This window comes from Rhineura floridana, chromosome 4 (assembly GCF_030035675.1).
Source record: "Rhineura floridana isolate rRhiFlo1 chromosome 4, rRhiFlo1.hap2, whole genome shotgun sequence".
Taxonomy (NCBI): Eukaryota; Metazoa; Chordata; class Lepidosauria; order Squamata; family Rhineuridae; genus Rhineura; species Rhineura floridana.
In genome coordinates, this window is record NC_084483.1 from 97,846,021 (window position 1) to 97,867,206 (window position 21,186).

At 42.7% G+C, this 21,186-nt stretch overlaps 1 long non-coding RNA gene across 1 annotated transcript in view; it reads right to left on the reverse strand.

Moving 5' to 3' along the window:
* Window positions 1-2,377: 2,377 nt before the first annotated feature.
* LOC133383305 (uncharacterized) overlaps window positions 2,378-21,186 on the reverse strand; it is a 56,617-nt gene continuing 37,808 nt past the window's right edge. The window contains exons 6-7 of the long non-coding RNA XR_009762238.1: window positions 8,207-8,309; window positions 2,378-2,563 (exon numbers count right to left, since the gene is read on the reverse strand). This is a non-coding gene — a long non-coding RNA (uncharacterized LOC133383305). The remainder of the gene's footprint in view (window positions 2,564-8,206; window positions 8,310-21,186) is intronic.

The window sequence follows — 21,186 nt, forward strand, 5'->3', positions numbered from 1 at the left end:
CCAAGACCCTCAGCAATTTGAAAGTGATCCATGGGAGCCACTGCTCTAGGGTCATTCACCCCTGATTCTCTAGATTCTCTCTAAATACATTCTTAGCATGGTTATCAAAAACCAGGACTTTCCAGTTTCACAAGCTCAGTTTTGTACATCAAGGTTAGCAAAAGTAGATTGTGCTTGTCGTACTAGGCTCAGTGTGTTGCAATAAACAGGTGAATGTCAGAACCTTAAAACTGTAACACCAACTCACTTTCTCGTCCAGGCATAGCAAAGTATTTCTTTATTGTTTAATTTTAGGGATTTGTACTCTCCTTCAATGAAATACATATGGCAGCAGTGTACAAAAGTTCAAAACACAAAAAAACAAATTAGAAACATTAAAAAAATACAAAAATCAATTAGAGTATCATACAGACAACAAACCCAGCCAAGGGGACAGGGGGGAGATCAAATTGAATTAAAATATGATAGTTATTTTTAAATCTTTACTTCTCAGAATCTGTTAACTATGCATATCTTGTTCCTTACTTCAGAATAAACAAAATGATATAGAGTACAAGTAGTAGAAGTACAGTACTAATTTTGTAAAAGCTGGAGACTGTGTGTGTTTGTGTGCGTGTGTGCATGTACTAGAAACTGCCCCATGTCAGGACCTCAATGCCTGTAACACGGTCCGCTTCCGTTTGCCACAGTGTGCCAGGTATAGTAAAATATGAGCTCCATCAACTTAAGATTAGTCACACTTAGTATATATCTACTGAACCTAGAAAGTTTTAAATAGTACATCAGATTTTCAGATAATATACATGATGCATTAAAAATGCATCTATAAGGGCATTTTGGTATTGTAATTTAAAGCTTGAAATGTAGTCAAATCTCCCCCAACCATTTGACTATATCACTTTGCCCCATTCATCATTACTTAGCATCTTTATTATTACTTCTCTGAGTAGCAAAATATGATTAGTTTATTTAAATGTAGGCCAGTCCATGGATAAATAGCCATTACAAGGCAGAAATGTTTCTATGACTAATAAACTGGACTAGTAGAATTCAGAGTATGTGAAGCAATTATTGGCCCATCAAAATAAATCTGGGAATACAATTAATATATTTGTTTCAAAGCAAGGCTATTTTATATGAACAAATAAACTTTGTTGTGAATCAGAGTCATGGCGGATTCACGTTCTGGAGCTCTTTGTATTTCACAGGACATTAATCCAGTGATCCAAAAAGTGAACTCTAATCAAACATTTGTGAAAATGAGTATTACTTGAATGCAACTCCGTCTAGCACATGAGTGCTATGTAGCTGTAACAATCTTCCATTAGAATTTAAAGTAAAAAATATACATTGGGTTGGATCCAGATCTGCTGTTCCAGAAACAGAAGGTCTCCTTCCATTTGCTGAAGCGACTCAGAGGAGGCTGTCAGCAGAGAATGGGAAAACTGATTTTCTCCAATTTTCCCTTGCCCCTGCAGTTCCCAATACCAGCTCCCACCCTCCATAGCAGATTTCCAAGAGGTACAGGGCTGTAGAGGGGAGGAGTGATATACAAAAATTGTCTCCTCTTCCCACTTTCATCTATGGGAGCATACAGTTAGTGGAGATCTGCTCCAGAAAACTCTGGATCCATAGCACAGGATGATGCTGTACCATGAGAGACAATGGAGACAAGCAAACAAGCCCCTTCTTGTTAACTTCACTGCTGCCACCAAGTGGATATCTTTATTTTTATCTGGCTGCCTCCACTAAACAGCCCTTTAAACTTCTGAACTTTTAATTGGCCTAACCTATTCCCAATACTGTACTGGGTAGAGTTGTATGATGTGGGGTGAAAAGACCACATTCACAAAAGCAAATTATGCTTTAACTAAAGACTTAAACAACAAGTGAAATAGTTTTTCAGAAAATAATTTTAGAAAAAAAGCTATTGTTACCATTTGAGTATTTACCCATAAGAATGCATAAAAATAGAGATAAATGCCCCCAGCTATACATGTTCTAGATGTTTCCCTATCCAAGTCAATAATAAATTTGCATCCTTCACTTCAGCTTCATGGTCTCTGTCCTGGTTCCTTTCTCCTGCAGCATCCAACTGTGCCCTCTTAACATTTTCCCAGGTATCAGCTTGCATGAAGTGTTTCAGCCCTTTCTTTCACTGCAGCTCCAGCTCTCCAAGCTTCTCACTCTCCAGCCTTCTCACTTCTGACTAACCATCCCCTTTTCAAGCTTGACTTTTTGTACAATATTTATGCTCCCCCTCCCAAGCTTTTAGCAAATCCAGATGAAACTAGAGTCTTTATTAAGTTTCTACTTCCCCTTAATTGCCAGGTTCCTAAGATGAACCTTTAACATTCCTACTCACAATATCCCCAATGCAACCAGTTTACAACCAAATTTTACAACCGACAACCCAACACAAAATGGTTGAAAGTCCTATCGCTTCATAGTAGGAGAACCTTTGTCAGATCTCTTGATCCCATTTTCTTTACTTCAACATAGTTGTGGAGGGCTGTTAATTTGACTTGGACAGTGCTGGACCGTGTTAAGTCCTCCTGCTGCCCTTTAGCCAAAAAAAAAAAAAAAAGACACAGGAGTCAGAGTTTTCTGCTGCCAGCATTTTCTTTACTGAATATTCTAGAACAAGAAGAAGGAACAGGAAGAACCCACAGGGGGCATGACTGAATGTGTTTTCCAGGCAGCCCTAAATAATCACTGGTAGAACAATAGATTAAAGACATACTCAAACAATCACAGTTGTATTAACACTGACTCAATACACTACAGTTCTCCCCGCTGGTTATAAACCCATATTATATCTACAAATTTAGGCGCTGTAGTGGCTCTCTTATTAGAGTGGGATAGCGCCTGTCATCACAGGCAGAAACACTTGATGTGTCTGGTGGTACTGGTGACTGTGGAGCAACCACTGGTGGAATCTCTTCTTCGGGGATAGGTGTTGATGGTGGTGACTCAGAAATTGCAGTTGGAACTCCAGTCATATCTGGTGCTACCTCTTCATTATGTACCCCTGATTTCCTTAACTGGTCAATGTATCGTCTCCAAATGTTGTTGGGAACAATCTCTACAGTATAAGAGAGTGGTCCAGTCCTTTCTTTGATTGTCCCAGATACCCACTTCTGTTCTCCTCTGTAGTCCCTCACTAGAACATGTTCTCCTATTGAGAAGTGTCGTGCTTCCTCACGAGAAGATTGCTCAACTTGTTTTAGTTGCTTGTCTTGAACACTTCTCAAATTGGGCTTAAGAAGATCCAACCTTGAACACACAGTACAACCCAAGAACAACACTGCAGGTGCTTGGTTTGTTGTTGCTCTGTAGACTTGTGACAGTGTAGGGTCTCTCCTAGTTTGTCTTTGTATCATCTCTGCTGTGATGGGAAGACTCTCAATCTCCGTGAGAGAAAACATGTCAAAAGAATGAAAACATGTCCATCTGATGTGTATTCCTCTGATTTTTCATCCTCTAGAGGTATACAATTCATCTGCATTTGAATGACTGTACATCCTCTTAAATTCTATGCTGTATCATTGCCCTCCCAGAAACAATGCCAATCACTGTATTTGGGCAGCTGATGGCATCAGAATCCCTTTTTGTGGATTGAAGATGGACAGTAGCGGCTGGTAGTCAGTGTTGAGGGTAAACTCTCTCCCATATAGGTACTCATTGAAACGTTTCACCCCCCCCAAACCAAACTCAGTGCTTCCCTGTCTATCTGTGTATAATTTCTCTCTGCAGCCATGAGTGAACGTGATGCAAAAGCTACTGGACATTCACTGCCATCTTCCATAACATGTGATATAACTGCACCAATGCCATATGGCGAAGCATCACAATCTAGTTTCACTGGTAGGTATGGGTTATAGTGCGTGAGCACTGTGGTGCGTCCTTCCCTGGCTCTCCCTGTCATGTTCCTACCTGCTCGTGGTTACTGCCTGTCTCTAGGCACCACCAGGGACTCCACCAGTCCGGACCGCACTCTCTTATGGTTTACCTATCCGCTCTAGCACAGATCTCAACAGATCCCCCTGCTAGGCAACCACCAGTAACGTCCCAATACTAGTATTCCCAGAGACTCTGAATACTGGTATTGTTATTCTCTTCACCGCTGCCACCATTTGTTACAGTTCCCCTTCAGCCTTGGTCATTACCTTACCCTCCCTTCTGGTCTGTGAAACCCCAGCCAAGGATCAGGCCTTTGGTAAACCAAATTAAGTATTTATTACAGATAACAAAGCTAACAAGATTTCTTCTTAAGGCACATAAGCATATGGTTTTACTCAATACTAATCCGAACTCCACCTCCCTTCTTCTCCACTCTCTCCTGTCAAACAACTCTCTAAACCCCACCAAGCAACCCACTCAGTTCTCTTCTCCCCCCAGATTCCACTCTCACTCTTCCTTTTATACATTCAGCCATTTTAAACACTCAGCCAATCATCTCGCATTCTACTGCCCATTCACTCCCCCTCCTCTTTCACTCCACTTACCATGTATCTTCTAAAACAACAACACTTACCATATATACATTAATATAGGAACATCACAAGCACAGTATCTGATGTCACAATTTTCTTCGCTTCCTTGAAAGCTTGTTTTGTCCACTGCCATGTTCTCCCAATGGTACCAAGTTATTCAAGGGGTGCAGCACAGAAGCTAAGTTTGGCAGGAATCTGTTATAATAATGAATGAAGGATTGTAGCTGGGACACATATTTTGGCCTTGGAGCATTTACAACTGCTCGGATTTTGTCTGCACACTCGTGTAGGCCTTGCACATCAATAGTGTGAGCACAGTATGTAATGCTATGATTAAAAAACTCACATTTGTCACATCATGCTCTGAGTCCATAGTCTGCCAGTCTTTGCAGAGCTGTTTTGTAGATGCATCTCATTCTCTCCGGTGACAATGATGTCATCGAAATAACACTGAGTGCCTGGACAGCCTTGTAGCACCTGATCCATGGCTCTCTGCCAAGGCGCTGGTGCTGATGCTATTCCAAAAATAAGTCTTTTATAACGATATAGCCCTTTGTGTGTATTTATGGTGAGAAACATCTTAGAATAATCTTCCATTTCCATTTGTAAATATGCCTCTGCTAGGTCTATTTTGCTGAAACATTGTCCTCCAGCTAGGTTAGCAAAAATGTCCTCAATTCTGGGCAATGGATACTGCTCAGCACATAATACTGGATTAATGGTAATTTTGAAATCACCACAGATGCTGACAGTGCCAGTCTTCTTTGCTACGAGAACAACAGGTGTAGCCCATGGGCTCCAAACAACTTTAGAAAGAATTCCCTCAGCTTCCATGTGAGCCAGCTCAGTTTTACCTTTTGACATTTGGCATATGAAACTGGATGGGCCTTGTGAAACTTGGGTGTGGCATCCTCCTGTAACACTATTTTACCTTTGATGTGCTTTAGTGTGCCAATGCCAGCTTGGAACACAGGTGCAGCAGCACCCAACACCTTTTTCAGCTTACTTTCAGTTGACGCCAACATGGGGAGCATGGTGTGCAGATTGTTGATGGCACTCCAATCCAGCTGCAGCTTCCTCAGCCAATCACAACCCCAGAGTGCTGGTCCACCTTTTTCAGAAGATATTAAGTCCAATATCTTTTGTTGATTATTATATCTCGCAGTTACAGGTGTCATTCCAATGGGAATTATCTTTTCTCCAGTATATGTTTGCAACTGTATTTCTGAAGCCTTTAGTTTAGCATGTCTGAAATGCTGCTCTAATCCATGCTGTGTTATAACTGATACAGCCGAACCAATGTCCAGTTGCACTGATATTGTTTTGCCATTCACTTCTGGTGTAAGCCATATTGCTTGTCTTATTCCACCCTTTATTTCATAGATTTCCAGAGTAGCTAGCCCTGTTTCACCTCCATTATCAGGTCCTTCCTCTACAGCATGCACTTCTGCACCTTTTTAAAAGTGGTGGCTCAACTGATTGTCTATGTCTCTGTCATTAGCAAATGATTGTCTTTTACCTGAGCAACAGACTCTCTGAATATGTGCCATTTTATTGCATTTTCTGCACATTTCACTTCTAAATCTGCACTGAGCTGGTGAGCGTGAACCCTTTCCACAACGATAGCATAGTTCATTTGAAGTTGCTGTCCTCTGCTTACATGTTATTGCAAGCTTGTTCATATTTGCTTTCACTCCTGACTGCAACTCTATTGCATCTTTGGCAGCACTTTCCATAGATATAGTGATTTCAATTGCTCTCTTAAATGTTAAACCTGCCTCTGTTAAAAGTCTTTTCTGGATGCTTTCTTTCAGAATTCAACAGACCTGCCAGTCTCTCAATGCATCATTTAGCCCCTCACCAAATTGGCAATGCTCAGATAATCTTTTAAGTTCAGCTACATATGTTGCAATGGACTCTCCCTCTTTCTTGTTTCGTTTATGGAATCTGAAATGCTCTATAATCCATAATGGTTTTGGTGCCAAATGCTCCTGCATTATTTTCACTAATTCTGCAAAGCTGAATAGTGAAGGTTTTTGTGGAGCAGTCAAACTTCTCAGTAAACTATAGGGTTACCAGTTGTCCGGTTTTGGGAAGGATATTCTGGGTTTTGGGGGGTCCTCTCCGGATCTCCGGATGACTCACTTCAATCTCCAGACTCTCAGCTTCAATTTTTAAAAAATGAGTTTCTAGGTGGTCTGGTTCCCAAGATACACAGCAAAATGTCAGCTGCCCCCCCACGACTTTTAATCTGTTTAACAGATCTGTTATAACAGCTCGTAACTCTAACCCCTCCTTTCAGAATTGTAGCCCATAAGTGAAGCCAGGGTTGTGATTTGTTGACCCAGGCAGTGCCTAGACTTCATTGCAACGTCAGAAAATGGTGGTTATGAGATTTTCAGTTTGAGTAAGTAAGTATATGGCTTTCAGGGTTTTTTTCTCTTGTGTGCAAGAGTCAGACCCTGGGCTATTGAAGAGGGCAGTGCTTTGAAAACCTTCTCAATATTAAAGTATTTAATCCAATACTTGCTTTTCTGGGAGTAAAGCAATGCTAATCCCATGTACCTGGAGTAAACCCCATTGAATTCAATAAGACTTACTTTTGAGTAGACATGGTTAGGATTGTGCTGTGACTTAATGGGACTTTTGAGTAAACATAGCAAAGAATTGTGTTTAGGGTTGCCAGGCTCAGGGCCTGAGACTGATCCTGTATCTTTAGGAGAAGAGAAAGTCAGCCAAGTGCAGATGTTCTTGCAACACTGTAATGGGAAAAACCACAAGGTGGAATTCTCCCTTCCCCCTGCACAACTTTTAAAGATACAGAACACCTCTTGGTAGCCTCCTGAAGTGAAAGGTCAAATCTGTAAAGAAATGTGGATGTTGAAAGGTAGGGGCAGGGCATTCCAGGCCCGGGGTTGCCAATCCTGCTTGGATATGGATGTCTTTGCAGAGGATCTCTACTCAAGCTTTGCCAACAGCACAATCCAAACTATATATACTCAGAAGTAAGTCCTGTTGAGTTCTATGAGGCTTAGTCCCTTAGTAAGTGTGTTTAGAATTGGAGCCTTCAGGGGCATCCATCTTTATTCCCGAATACTCCCATCTAATATCTCCACAACACTAGGCTCCTTTCTTCCTACAATGGCCTTCTGGTGACTGGACTGGCCTGAAGGTACTTAAACCCTTCTTGCCGAAAGCAAGTAGGCTAAATTAAATGTTCCCTACCCAGGCTCCATCTTTTAGCTAAGATTTCTATCTTAATTTCCAGTCAGAGGATTTTTTTAATTGTATGCTCCAAACAACTGTAATTGATGCTTAATGTATCATGCTTAGTGACTTCACTCAGGCCTGCCCTTGTGATAGGTTTTGGCGGAGCTTGGAAAAGTTACTTTTTTTGAACTACAACTCCCATCAGCCCAATCCAGTGGCCATGCTGGCTGGGGCAGATGGGAGTTGTAGTTCAAAAAAGTAACTTTCCCAAGCTCTGGGTTTTGGGATGCTTCTGACCTGGCAACCCTAGTAAACTATATGCTTTGCCTCCCATAAAGCTCAGTAAAGCAGACTTGTTTTCCAGCAGCAATCTCATTTGCTCCAAAATAATGTTCAATCCTCTCTGTGTATAGTGTACAATCATCTGTTGCACAATCAAAGATATCAGTCTTTCCACTACAGCTAGCCATCCTGTTGTGGCCTTTTTTTTCTTTACTCACTGTGGCCAAGTCTCTTTCTCTCTCACACTCCCCAGATATGAAGTTAGGCCTAGAACGTTAATGTATCCCATGCTCGTTGCCACTGTTAAGTCCTCCTGCTGCCCTTTAGACAAAAAAAAAAAAAAAGACACAGGAGTCAGAGTTTTCTGTTGCCAGCATTTTCTTTACTGAATATTCTAGAACAAGAAGAAAGAACAGGAAGAACCCACAGGGGGCATGCCTGAATGTGTTTCCCAGGCAGCCCTAAATAATCACTGGTAAAACAATAGTTTAAAGACATACTCAAACAATCACAGTCGTAATAACACTGACCCAATACACTGCAGAGCAGGGTAGGGGAGATAAAACCTGACTCTCTCTAGTTTTCCCAGTGCAAAAACTCAGCTAAAATCACTATTAACCCTACTTAGGAGCCCAGGGGGTGGGGCGGGAGAGACAGTATAATATGAGTATTTGTCTTTGCCCGAAACAGTAGCTAATAAGAGCATTGTAGGGTAATTTTGATGACGGAAATTATTTAGAGGGAAGGGGTTAAACCTCCTGCCCTAGCACCATTTGCCCAGTCAAATTAGCAGCCCTGCAGCTGCTTTGAACAAAAGAAAAATACATCAGGAGATCCTGTCATGGATCTTCCGTGTATAGATTAGCCAATTTGTGTGTTAGACCTGGGTTGCCATTGAATTCTAATAAAGAGGGAATGGGACAATTTAAAGTACAGCATGGGCAGGCAGAAGAGGTTGCTGAACCCTGCATGTATTCTTGACGTCAGTTATCTCCAGCCATTTTTTTCTCTGATAGGCTTCCAAGACTGGAACTTCCCCTCCGCTTGGTTTAATAGCCACTTATTTATGAATCTTAAAGAACACAGGACAAACACATTGACAAGCTACCACCAGCAAGAAATTCAAATTTTACTTTTAAGCATGCCACAAGCTTATAGGATCTATAGCCTTGTATCAAAACACAAGAGTGTATCTCAGAAATACCTGGGGGGCTCTACATGAGAAATATGACATGGGTCCGTGGCTGTCTAGTTGCAGGCACATTCACATCAGGATAATAATATGACTGCTGGCCACTTTTTGACATAATTGGAGTAAGTGAAAGGTTTTAGACAATGGAAGAAGAAACTGTTCTCATTTCATTTGGGCTCTTTTGCTTAGAGACTGAATATAAAACAAATCCTTCGTCACATACAATGGGAAATTATTATAATCTCACAGTTAGAACCCAAAGAAATTCTGAACAATTCCATGTTCTCTCTGCTTTTTTTTAAAATCCAGACTAGTCTACCCAAGGGAGTTACTGATGTACTAATGGCCACAGGATTTTCATCTATTTTCATATACTCTGTTATTTGCAAGAGAACCTTACATTCACTCAGCTTGTTAGCACACATTCAATCTATTAATTAATGCATTCAGATTTAAAATTTCCACTACTTCCTCGGCATCAGATGAAAAGGAAAGTTAGAGCTGGTTACCATCCATATATTGATGTCACTATGGAACCCCAAATCCCAGGATAACTTCTCCCAGCAGTTTCGTGTAGCTGTTAAATAGCATATGGAAAAAGACAGAACACAGAGGGACCCTCTAGACCAGGGGTTCCCTGGCGGGCCTCTGCACGTTTTCCAGGTGGGCCACAGAGACTGCCCAGTTCTTGTCTTTTTTTCTTGACAGGCATATGGCCACACCATTTTCGAGTTGTACCTGACAAAGTTGGCAGAACACGGTATGACTCATGCAACTTCTCTGGGGGGGATATATAAGCCGGCTGGCTGAGGGGGCTTGGGAGATCCAGTGCCTGCAAGGGAGGAGGACCATCACTGCCCAGGGAGGGAGAGCCATCTGCCTGCTTTGCTGCTGCTGCTGCTGGATAACATCTCTGCTCTCTCCTTCTTGGGCTCCTGCTCTGCACGTGGGCACCTCGCAGGACCAGGCCCCAGGTGGCGCTTTTCCCGGGAAGAAGAACGGTTTGAGAGCTGTGTTGGTGCGCATGGAGCACGGGACTGTGGTTGTTGTGTAGACCTGAATGGAATGAGTGGATGTTTGTATGACTGTATGTTGTGAGTGTGTGTGTATTTTTATTTTATTTTTATTTTATTTTTATTTTATTTTTATTTTATTTTTATTTTATTTTATTATGTGCCTGGGCGGGAGGATAGGGTATTGGGAGGGGGGACCAGAGGGGGCCCCTGTTAGCGTAGTGACGGGTAATGGGAGGTATGGCGTTGTGAGGAGGACATGCCGGTTGAGGGGAACTCGGCACAGACAATTGGTGGCTGTACCGTGTTCCGGTCCTCCCCACATCCACAGGATTGCTGGTAGTTCTATCAGCCAACTCTCGGATCTCCAGTTGCTGCTGCTTAATGCCAGATCGGTAAATAATAAAGCTTCCCTCATCCATGATTTAATTGTGGATGAGGCGGCCGATCTGGCGTTTATTACTGAGACATGGGTGAGCGATCTGGGAGGCATTAATCTCTCCCAGCTGTGCCCACCTGGGTACTCGGTTCAGCATCTGGGTAGATCCGAGGGTCGGGGAGGGGGAATCGCTGTGGTCTATAGAAGTTCCATCCCTCTCATTAGGCACCCTATCCAGGTAGCTAATGGTCTGGAGTGTCTCCATATTACATTGGGCCAGCGAGACAGACTGGGAATACTGTTGGTGTACCGTCCACCCTGCTGCCCAACAGCCTCCCTAACTGAGCTGACGGAGGTGGTCTCGGGTTTGGTGTTGCGATCCCCCAAATTTATGGTATTGGGGGATCTCAACATTCATGCCGAGACCGCTTTGTCTGGGGCGGCTCAGGACTTCATGGCCTCCATGACAGCCATGGGGCTGTCTCAATTTGTTACTGGCCCTACGCATATTTCGGGGCACACTCTAGACTTAATTTTTGCTACTGGAGCAGGGGATGGTGATCTGGGAGTGAGGGATTTTACATCTATTCCTCTGTCATGGACAGATCATCGCCTATTGAGGTGTAGGCTCACAATGTTTTCTCCCCTCTGCAAGGGTGGAGGACCTATTAAGATGGTCCGCCCCCGGAGACTAATGAATCCTGAAGGTTTTCAGAAGGCTCTGGGGAGTTTTCCGGCTGATAAAACTGACGCTCCTGTTGAAACCCTGGTCAATCTGTGGAATATGGAAATGACCCGGGCAGTTGACACGATCGCCCCGGTGCGCCCTCTCCTCTGCAGAGCTCAATTGGCTCCGTGGTTTACCCCGGAGCTAAGAGTGATGAAGCAAGAAAGGAGACGGCTTGAGTGCAAATGGAGACGAACTCCCGACGGCTGTGGTCTTGCACTTGTGAAGATCTCTACCAAGCTCTATGTGAAGGCGGTGAGGGCAGCGAAGAAGCAGTACTTTGCTGCCTCCATTCAGTCATCTTCTAACCGCCCAGCGGAACTTTATAAGGTTGTTCGGGGACTTTTACACTCTGGTCCTCAGAACGCAATAATACCATCAATAGCCCGCTGTAATGAGTTTGCGAGACACTTCCAAGATAAGATCGCAAACATCCGCCGGGACCTTGACTCCAATATTGTAGCAGTTGAGCCTAATGAGGTGTCCGGAGCACAGTCCTGTCCTGTTTTATTGGATGAATTTCAGTTGGTTCAGCTCGAGGACGTGGACAAGGTGCTTGGACAGGTGCGGGCGACCACTTCTGCTCTGGATCCTTGCCCCTCATGGCTAATAAAAGCTAGCAGGAACGGAACAGCCGGATGGGCCAAGGAGGTGATCAATGCCTCTTTACGAGAGGTAGTGGTACCACCCTGCCTGAAACAGGCAGTGGTGAGACCGCTCCTAAAGAAAACCTCCTTGGACCCTGAAAATCTTGACAACTATAGACCGGTAGCAAATGTTCCGTTCCTGGGCAAGGTTTTAGAGCGTGTGGTCGCTCACCAGCTCCAGGCTCTCTTGGATGAAACTGATTATCTGGATCCATGTCAATCGGGCTTTCGGCCGGGGTTTGGTACAGAAACAGCCTTGGTCGCCCTGTATGATGACCTCTGTCGGGAGAAAGACAGAGGGAGTGTAACTCTGTTGGTTCTCCTTGATCTCTCAGCGGCTTTTGATACCATCGACCATGGTATCCTTCTGGGACGTCTTGCGGACTTAGGAGTTGGAGGCACTGCTTGGCGGTGGCTGTGCTCTTACCTCAAGAATCGTCTCCAGAAGCTGGTGCTTGGGGAGTATTACTCGAGTCCCTGGATACTCCAATATGGGGTCCCACAGGGTTCAGTTCTGTCCCCCATGCTCTTTAATATCTATATGAAGCCGCTGGGCGAGGTCATTAGGAGATTTGGAGTGCGTTTCCAGCAATATGCTGATGATACGCAGCTCTACTTCTCCTTTTCATCTTCTTCAGGTGAGGCTGTTAATGTACTAAACCACTGCCTGGCCGCAATAATGGACCGGATGAGAGCTAATAAACTGAGACTCAATCCTGACAAGACTGAGATGCTGTTGGTGGGAGGGCTCTCTGCCCAGATGGTTGATGCCCGACCTGCCCTAGATGGGGTTTCACTCCCCCTAAAGGAGCAGGTCCGTAGTTTGGGGGTCTTATTAGATCCGCTCCTGTCACTGGAGGCTCAAGTAGCCTCGGTGGCACGGAATGCGTTCTACCAGCTTCGGCTGGTAGCCCAACTACGACCCTATCTGGATAGGGAGAACCTTGCCACAGTTATCCATGCTCTGGTAACCTCTAGATTGGACTACTGTAATGCACTCTACGTAGGGTTACCTCTGAAGACGGTTCGGAAACTTCAGCTGGTGCAGAATGCTGCGGCCAGAGTTCTTACTGGGACAAAAAAATTTGATCATATAACACCTGTCCTGGCCCAGCTGCACTGGCTACCAATATGTTTCCGGGCCAGATTCAAAGTGTTGGTTCTTACTTATAAAGCCCTTAACGGCATCGGACCGCAATACCTGGCGGAACGCCTCTCCCGCTATGTACCTACCCGGTCGCTGCGCTCGACGTCGAAGGCCCTTCTCCATGTCCCAACGCATAGGGAGGCACGGAGAACGATAACTAGAGCTAGGGCCTTCTCAGTGGTGGCCCCCGAACTATGGAACGCCCTCCCTGATGAGATACGCCTGGCGCCTTCTTTGCTATCTTTTCGGCGCCAGGTAAAGACCTATCTCTTCGCCCAGGCATTTTAAAAATTTTAAAATTTGAATTTAAAATTGAAAATTTTTAATTATGTTTTATTGTGTTTTTGTATTTTAACCTGTTTTATTATGCTGTGCACCGCCCTGGGAGCTTATTGCTATAGGGCGGTCTAAAAATGTAATAAAATAAATAAATAATAAATAAATAAACTTGCATGAGTCATACCATGTTCTGCGTAGTGTTTGGTTTCTGGCAGTTGCTGACAATTTATTCACTTGTGTTTTGTGGTGCGCTTGAGTCAGACGCGTGTGTCACTCTCTCATGTTTATCACCTTCCAAGACACTATTTCTAGGTAAGTTATCTTGTTCATATATTTCATGGTAACAACTTCTATAGTGAAGAACATATATAATAATACACATATATATGGTATAATATAGTGAAAAGATACATAAACAGGGTCGTCCCTCAAGTAGCATTGATTCATTGCATGCTGATAAAAAATGTAGGGGCCATGCTACTCAAGCTATTCCTGGATCTGAAATCCGATCTAATGGCTATGATCATATGTCCATTTTTTCTATTCCCTGCCTTTTTTTGTCTTTTTTTTTTACATTATTTTTTATTTGCTGTTTCCTAGGTATTTCAAAGTTTTACTCCAGAAACCCTTCTGAAATGACAAAATGATGAGTAATACATAAAGTTTGGATTCACATCCTTCCATGATTGTGGAGAATTAAAGGGACAATGCATCCTGTGCCAGAAAGATCTCAGAAACCACTCTTTGCACCCATCGAAGTTGAAGCTCCATTTAGAGAAGATGCATCCACAACATCAACATAAGGATGTGGACTACTTCAAGCAAATGGAAGAGAACATGAAGCTCCAGCGCTTGGATCAAAGTGGAGCATTGTTTCAGCAAGACAAGCGACTTACGAAGGCTTCTTATGCCGCCAGCTTCCTCATTGTGCAACAGAAGAAACCTCACACAGTCAAAGAGACTCTGATCAAGCCATGTGCTCTGAAGATTCTGCTTGGAGAAGAAGCTGAAAAAAAAGTTCAACAAAAATTCTTTATCGAATAATACGGTTCAAAGAAGGATTGCTGACTTATCTAGCGACATAAAAGAACAGGTGATTGCTGAAATCAAAGATGCTGCATTTGGATTGTTCTCAATTCAGTTGGATGAATCCACAGATGTTTCATCCTGTTCCCAGTTTCTTGTCTTCGTTCGATATGTGAAGGGTGATTCCATCAAGGAAGAATTCTTATTCTGTCGTTCTCTCGAACAAAATACCAGAGCTGTGGATGTGATGGATATAGTATCAGAGTTCTTTGACCATGAGGGACTGAACTGGTACAATCTATGTGGAGTGTGCACCGATGGCGCCCCAGCTATGCTAGGAGCAAAAAGTGGATTCCAAACGCTTGTTCGAGATCGATCTCCAGGCATCATTGGTGTTCACTGTCTGATTCATCGGCAAGCTCTTGCTTCAAAATCCCTTCCATCTCATCTTCAGGATGTTCTTGAACAAGTCATCAAAATTGTGAACTACGTGAAAAGCAGTGCTTTGAATTCCCGACTGTTCAAGCAATTGTGCACAGAAATGGATTCAGAGCATAAGAACCTGCTCTACTACAGCAAGGTGCGTTGGCTATCAAAAGGCAATGTTGTGGCATGAGTGTTTGAACTGCGGGAAGAGTTGCAGGGTTTCCTACAGATGCAAGAAAAGCACAAACTTGAAGCTTCCTTCCATGAAAAGCTGTGGGTCTTTCGCTGCGCATACCTTGTGGATATTTTTGATCAACTGAACAGACTGAATCTAAAGCTGCAAGGAAAGGGAACAACTATCATTCAGTTCATTGACACTCTCAGTGCGTTTATACAGAAGCTTGAAAACTGGAAACGAAAGGCTGAGGAAGGGAACTGGTTTGAGGGGTTTTTCATTCGGCAGATGCCTGCAATGTTTTGTTTTCACATAGAAATTGTTCAAATGAGAAACATTGTTCCATTAAATACTTTTAAATTGATGAACTAAGTTGTGGTTGTTATTGACATTTCTTTGGTTTCAAAAAATTGCTCAGCTATGATCCCCACTAGGCCATGACATGTCAGGCCAAAAGCCAGTTGGGCCACATAGCAAAAAAAGTTGGGAAACACTGCTCTAGACCACCAGCCATGAAGTTGATCAGAATCCCCCCAGCACCATCCGCTGGAATCTGTCAGTCAGACAGAATGAGTGCCCCCATCCCAAGCAAACCCTGTCTTGCATATTATCCATTGCAGCATCAGTACTGTGGAACTTCCTCCCTAGAGAAGTATGGTTGACCCCCTCTTTTTAAAGCTTCAAGTAAGCTTCTAAGACTATTGTTTTCACCCAACTTTTAGTGTGGTTTAACATTTGTCTATATTTTTATGCTGAATTGTTTTATCTTGTTCTTGATTTTAATTTATCAAAGTGATTTTAGTAAATTCAACTGCTTTTTAATTATTTTATCCATTTATACTTTTTTGTATACCACTTTGAAATTGCTTTATAAAGAAACCATTACACATTTAAAAAAATAAATAAAATATATCTAATTCCTCTTGTCCATTCACTGTTTTAACACCAACAACTGAGAGGCAAAAAGCACAGGGGAAGTGGAAAACAAGAATGAAATATACAAACTAGCTGAATAAATGGATTGCAAATGTGGAATTTATTATCATTAAAGTATTCCAACACATTGTTTAAAAATTGTGCCATTGGATAAGGTAGACCCTGAATTCTGAATTGTTCAGTGGAAAAAAACGTGTGACCAGAATTCTTGTTTAGGGTCTTTTTCCTGGGATAGCAAGTCGTGCTTTAATCAGGTGGGAAGGGGAATAGGTGTGAGAACAACTTGTGTATTTATTTCATAATGAATTACAAATTGAAACCAATGGGCCACATTCAGTCCACTTTCCATTTATTACTAAATTAATTCTATCAGTAACAAATGGACACAAATAGGGTTTGTTTTCAGTATCCCACTGATTATTTATTTTGGGCTGGGGTCTCTCCTTTCTCTAGTGACACTGGAGCTGATTTCAGTAGTTGCCTCCTGGCAGTGCAGCATTCTGGTGGCTGCCACAAAATGGGGGGGGGGGAAAACAAATTGAATAAAAGAAAATGCATCTAGTGAAATGAATGAACCAAATTATTATTATTTATTAAATTTATATCCTGCCCTTCCTCTCAGTAGGAGTCCAGGGCGGCAAACAAAAACACTAAAAACACATGAAAACATCATAAAAATAGACTTTAAAATATATTAAAACATCTTTAAAAACGTGTTAAAACAAAACACCTTTAAAAACATCTTAAAAAGCAATTCCAGCACACATACAGACTTGGATAAGGTCTCTACTTAAAGGCTTGTTAAAAGAGGAAGTTCTTTAGTAGGTGCCAAAAAGATAACAGAGATGGTGTCTGTCTAATATTTAAGGGGAGAGAATTCCACAGGGTAGGTGCCGCTACACTAAAGGTCTGCTTCCTATGTTGTGCTGATTGGACCTCCTGATAAGATGGTATCTGCAGGAGGCCCTCACCTACAGAGTGTAGTGATCTACCAGGTATATAAGGGGTAAGACGATCTTTCAGATATCCTGGTCCCAAGCTATATAGAGCTTTGTACACCAAAACTAGAACCTGGAACTTAGCCTGGTAGCTAATGGGCAGCCAGTGCAATTCTTTCAGCAGTGGGGTGACTTGTTGGCAATAGCTTGCCCCAGTGAGCAGTTGCCCCTGCAAACGAGTAATGAAACGAATGAGGTTTTTAACAATGAACAGCAATGAAATTAAACACAATCTTGCATATTCCTACTTGCTTCTCCCAACACTCTAACTGGTGCCAACAGAGTTAATTGAACAAGCTGCAAAATGTTAGTCAACATCAGCTGAAATTCTTTCTTTACTGATGTTCATGGCATCCTTAACTGTAACGAATATATATCAAAGGAATTGCAACCTGCATTAGTTGGCAACTTCTTCTATTTAACCTGTAAACGGATGCATAAACAGGTTTATGGAAAAGCCCAAGTGTCTAATTCTTGCCCCCCAAAAGAGAACTGAGTCTTCAGAAGGCTCCTAAATCTTTCCAACACTTGGGAAAAAGACAACCTGACTACAGAAGCAAAGGTAACTAAGATTAATGGGAAGAGAAAAGAACAAAAAAAACACCAAGCATATTCCACAAAAGAAAAAAACTGAGATGAAGCTAAAAGCTGTATTTTAATGTTTGTGCAGTGCCATAATTATCCATTTATCTACCAGTGGCAGCTCCCAATTCAGCTGTTTCTGCCAGTGCCTCCATGTCCCACTCCCATCTGGGAATCAGCACCGTGGCCAGTTAAAAATGGCTGTGGAAATATTGCTGCTAAAATTCTAAATTCTCAGTGCTCAGGCCAGTCCTGCTTATTTATTTGTTATTTATTTATTAAATTTCTATACCGCCCCATAGCCGAAGCTCCCTGGGCGGTTCACAACAGACAATATCAAAATACAATAAAACACATATTTAAAACAATTCAAACAGCAGTAAAAATGGGCTTCCTTAAAAAATTTTAAATTTAAAACGTTTATAACACATATTAAACACATATTAAAACACTTATTAAAATGCCTGGGAGAAGAGGAAGGTTTTGACCTGGCGCCGAAAAGATAGTAATGTTGGCACCAGGCATACCTCATCAGGAAGACTATTCCACAATTCGGGGGCCACCACTGAGAAGGCCCTTTTTCTTGTTGCCACCCTCCGAGCTTCCCTTTGAGTAGGCACCCAGAGGAGGGTCTTCGATGTTGAGCGTAGCGTACGGGTAGGTTCGTATCGGGAGATGCGTTCCACCAGATATTGTGGTCCCACGCCGTGTAAGGCTTTATAGGTTAAAACCAGCACCTTGAACCGGGCCCAGAAACATATAGGCAGCCAATGCAAGCGGGCCAGAATCGGTGTTATATGTTCGGACTGCCTGGTCCCCGTTATCAGTCTGGCCGCTGCATTTTGCACGAGCTGCAGTTTCCGAACCGTCTTCAAAGGTAGCCCCACGTAGAGTGCATTGCAGTAATCTAATTTAGAGGTTACCAGAGCATGGACAACTGAAGCGAGGTTCTCCCTATCCAGATAGGGGTGTAGTTGGGCCACCAAACGAAGTTGGTAAAAGGCACTCCATGCCACCGAGGCTACCTGAGCCTCAAGTGACAGGCATGGTTCTAAAAGAACTCCCAAACTACGAACCTGCTCTTTCAGGGGGAGTGTAACCCCATCCAGAACAGGTTGAACATCCACCATCCAGTCGGGAGAACCACCCACTAACAACATCTCAGTCTTGTCTGGGCTGAGCCTCAGTTTATTAACTCTCATCCAGTCCATTGTCGCAGCTAGGCAACGGTTCAGCACATTGACAGCCTCACCTGAAAAAGATGTAAAGGAGAAGTAGAGCTGTGTGTCATCAACATACTGATGGCAATGCACTCCAAAACTCCTGATGACCGCACCCAGGGGCTTCATATAGATGTTAAAAAGCATGGGGGACAGAACTGACCCCTGCAGAACTCCATACTGGAGGACCCAGGGTGCCGAGCAATGCTCCCCAAGTGCTACCCTCTGGAGACAACCCGCCAAGTAGGAGCGGAACCACTGCCAAGCAGTACCGCCAACTCCCAGATCAGCGAGTCTCCCCAGAAGGATACCATGGTCGATGGTATCAAAAGTCGCTGAGAGATCAAGGAGAATCAACAGAGTCACATTCCCCCTGTCTTTTTCCCGACAAAGGTCATCATACAGGGCGACCAAGGCTGTCTCTGTGCCAAAACCGGGCCTAAAACCCGACTGAAATAGCTCTTGCACATGCATGCACACACACACATACATACACACACACACACACACACACACAAACACCTGCTGGTATATCTTTGATTGTGTACTCCTTCCAACAGTAGTCAACAGCTGAATGTACTTTACTGTGTTAATCTCCAGGAACTGGGCTAATGACTAACTACAAGGATGCCTCTCCGGCTGGCTTTCTGCCCTCCCTAAGCCTCTGAGGAAAGTATTCTTGCTTTTCATCTGCCATCTTGAAAGCTTCTTCACCAGCAGATGAAGATCACTTTGTATTTTCATTCTGAACAGGCACAGAAACATAGGAAGCTGCCTTATACTGAGTCAGACCATTGGTCCATCTAGCACAGTAGTAACTACACTGACTGGCAGTGGCTCTCCAGTGTTTCAGACAGGAGTATTTCCCAGTCCAACCTAGAGATGCCACTGTCTGAACCTGGGACATTTTCCATACAAAGCATGGAATACCACTGAACTATAGCTCTTCCCAAATGTAAAAGATTTTAAAACAAAATGACAGTATACTAGGCCTGCATATCATGGTAACCTTCAAAAGGTGCCAAACAGTAGCCTTGTATGTGATGCCAGATTCATCAATATAACACTTAAGGTTCATCTCAATTAAGGCTGTATCTTTATCAAACCTTCCCTGTCAGTATACAGCCAGTTTGACCATAAAATATTGGAGAAAGTGAAGCCAACATACCACAGCTAATAACAGCACACGGAAGAACAGGCAATTAAATGTTTCATTATTATTTTGGGATCACCTCCAACTTAAAGATTCTCTGTGAATATAATTTGTCAACTCTGATATGAATGGATCATTCCACTAACACAGAGAAAGAGAACCAATGAACAACAATCAAGGCCCTCAAATTGCTGAGAAAACAAATATGTGGGCCACTGTTGGGAAGATTTAATGACAAAAAACTAACACTGATTCTTCTTCCCCTCTCACCATCGTAACTGCTCTCATACAGCATGTATGGCTGATTACCACGTTGTCATTTTAAATGAAGTTGAAAACATGCTGACAACTCAGTAATGTTTTCCTTTTAGCTCTACAAATGCTACAGCAACTGATTACAACTGGATTGTAAGTACTCAATAAGAGCATTACAAAAAGAAAAAGACTAATGAGGAGAGAGGAAGTGGGGAAAATGGGGGGGTTGTCACAGAAAAATAAATTAAATTAATGAAAAGGAAGGAGGAAGCCATTTAAGCAGTGTTCATTATGCTATAATTTAAAGCTACAATGGCAGAAAAAAAACAATTATGTAATGTATTCTGTTTATGGTTTCATGTCCCAATTTGTAAATTGTCTTTCTGTCCCTATCATTCTCTGGGGGAAATGGATGCATTAACTACTCCAAGCCATTATTACAATGTTAAACCGAAGCAAAAACATACACTTCCAGGATGTTCCGCACCACCCCATGAAAAATGGTACTGTTTACATTTGGAAATATTTCACATTATTTTGCCTTTGCACGTTACAAGGTGAAAAGGAGATACACAAGCGACTTCTGATTCTGCTTCCATTCTTCTAATATGAAGTAAAAATGTGGAGTTTACGCCCTCTCTCTCTCCTGTGGTAAGTAACATGACTTCCAAGTCATGTGGACCTTGTGCTTGTCGCAGGTAGGATACGCAAATAACTTCCTTCCATATTACACGTTTCACCACTTCTTGTAATCTGTAAAGCGTGTTTGAGTGTATATTTTGGACACCAGCACATGTGGTCTATGTAAAAATCAGACAATACCAGTGTTGGCTGTTACTTGCAGCTAAAAATTGAAAACAAAATCTCAATTAAACCCATCTGTGATGCCATGAAGGTATTTCCGGCACAAATGGCTGATTAGAGGAGTTAAGTGCAGAAATGCCAATTAACTGGCATAATTACATCTCTTGTTTTTAAAGGGAAACCGTGGTGCTTTGTAAGAGCAAATTGTGCTTTAATTATGGTAGAATCCTATTTGCTAA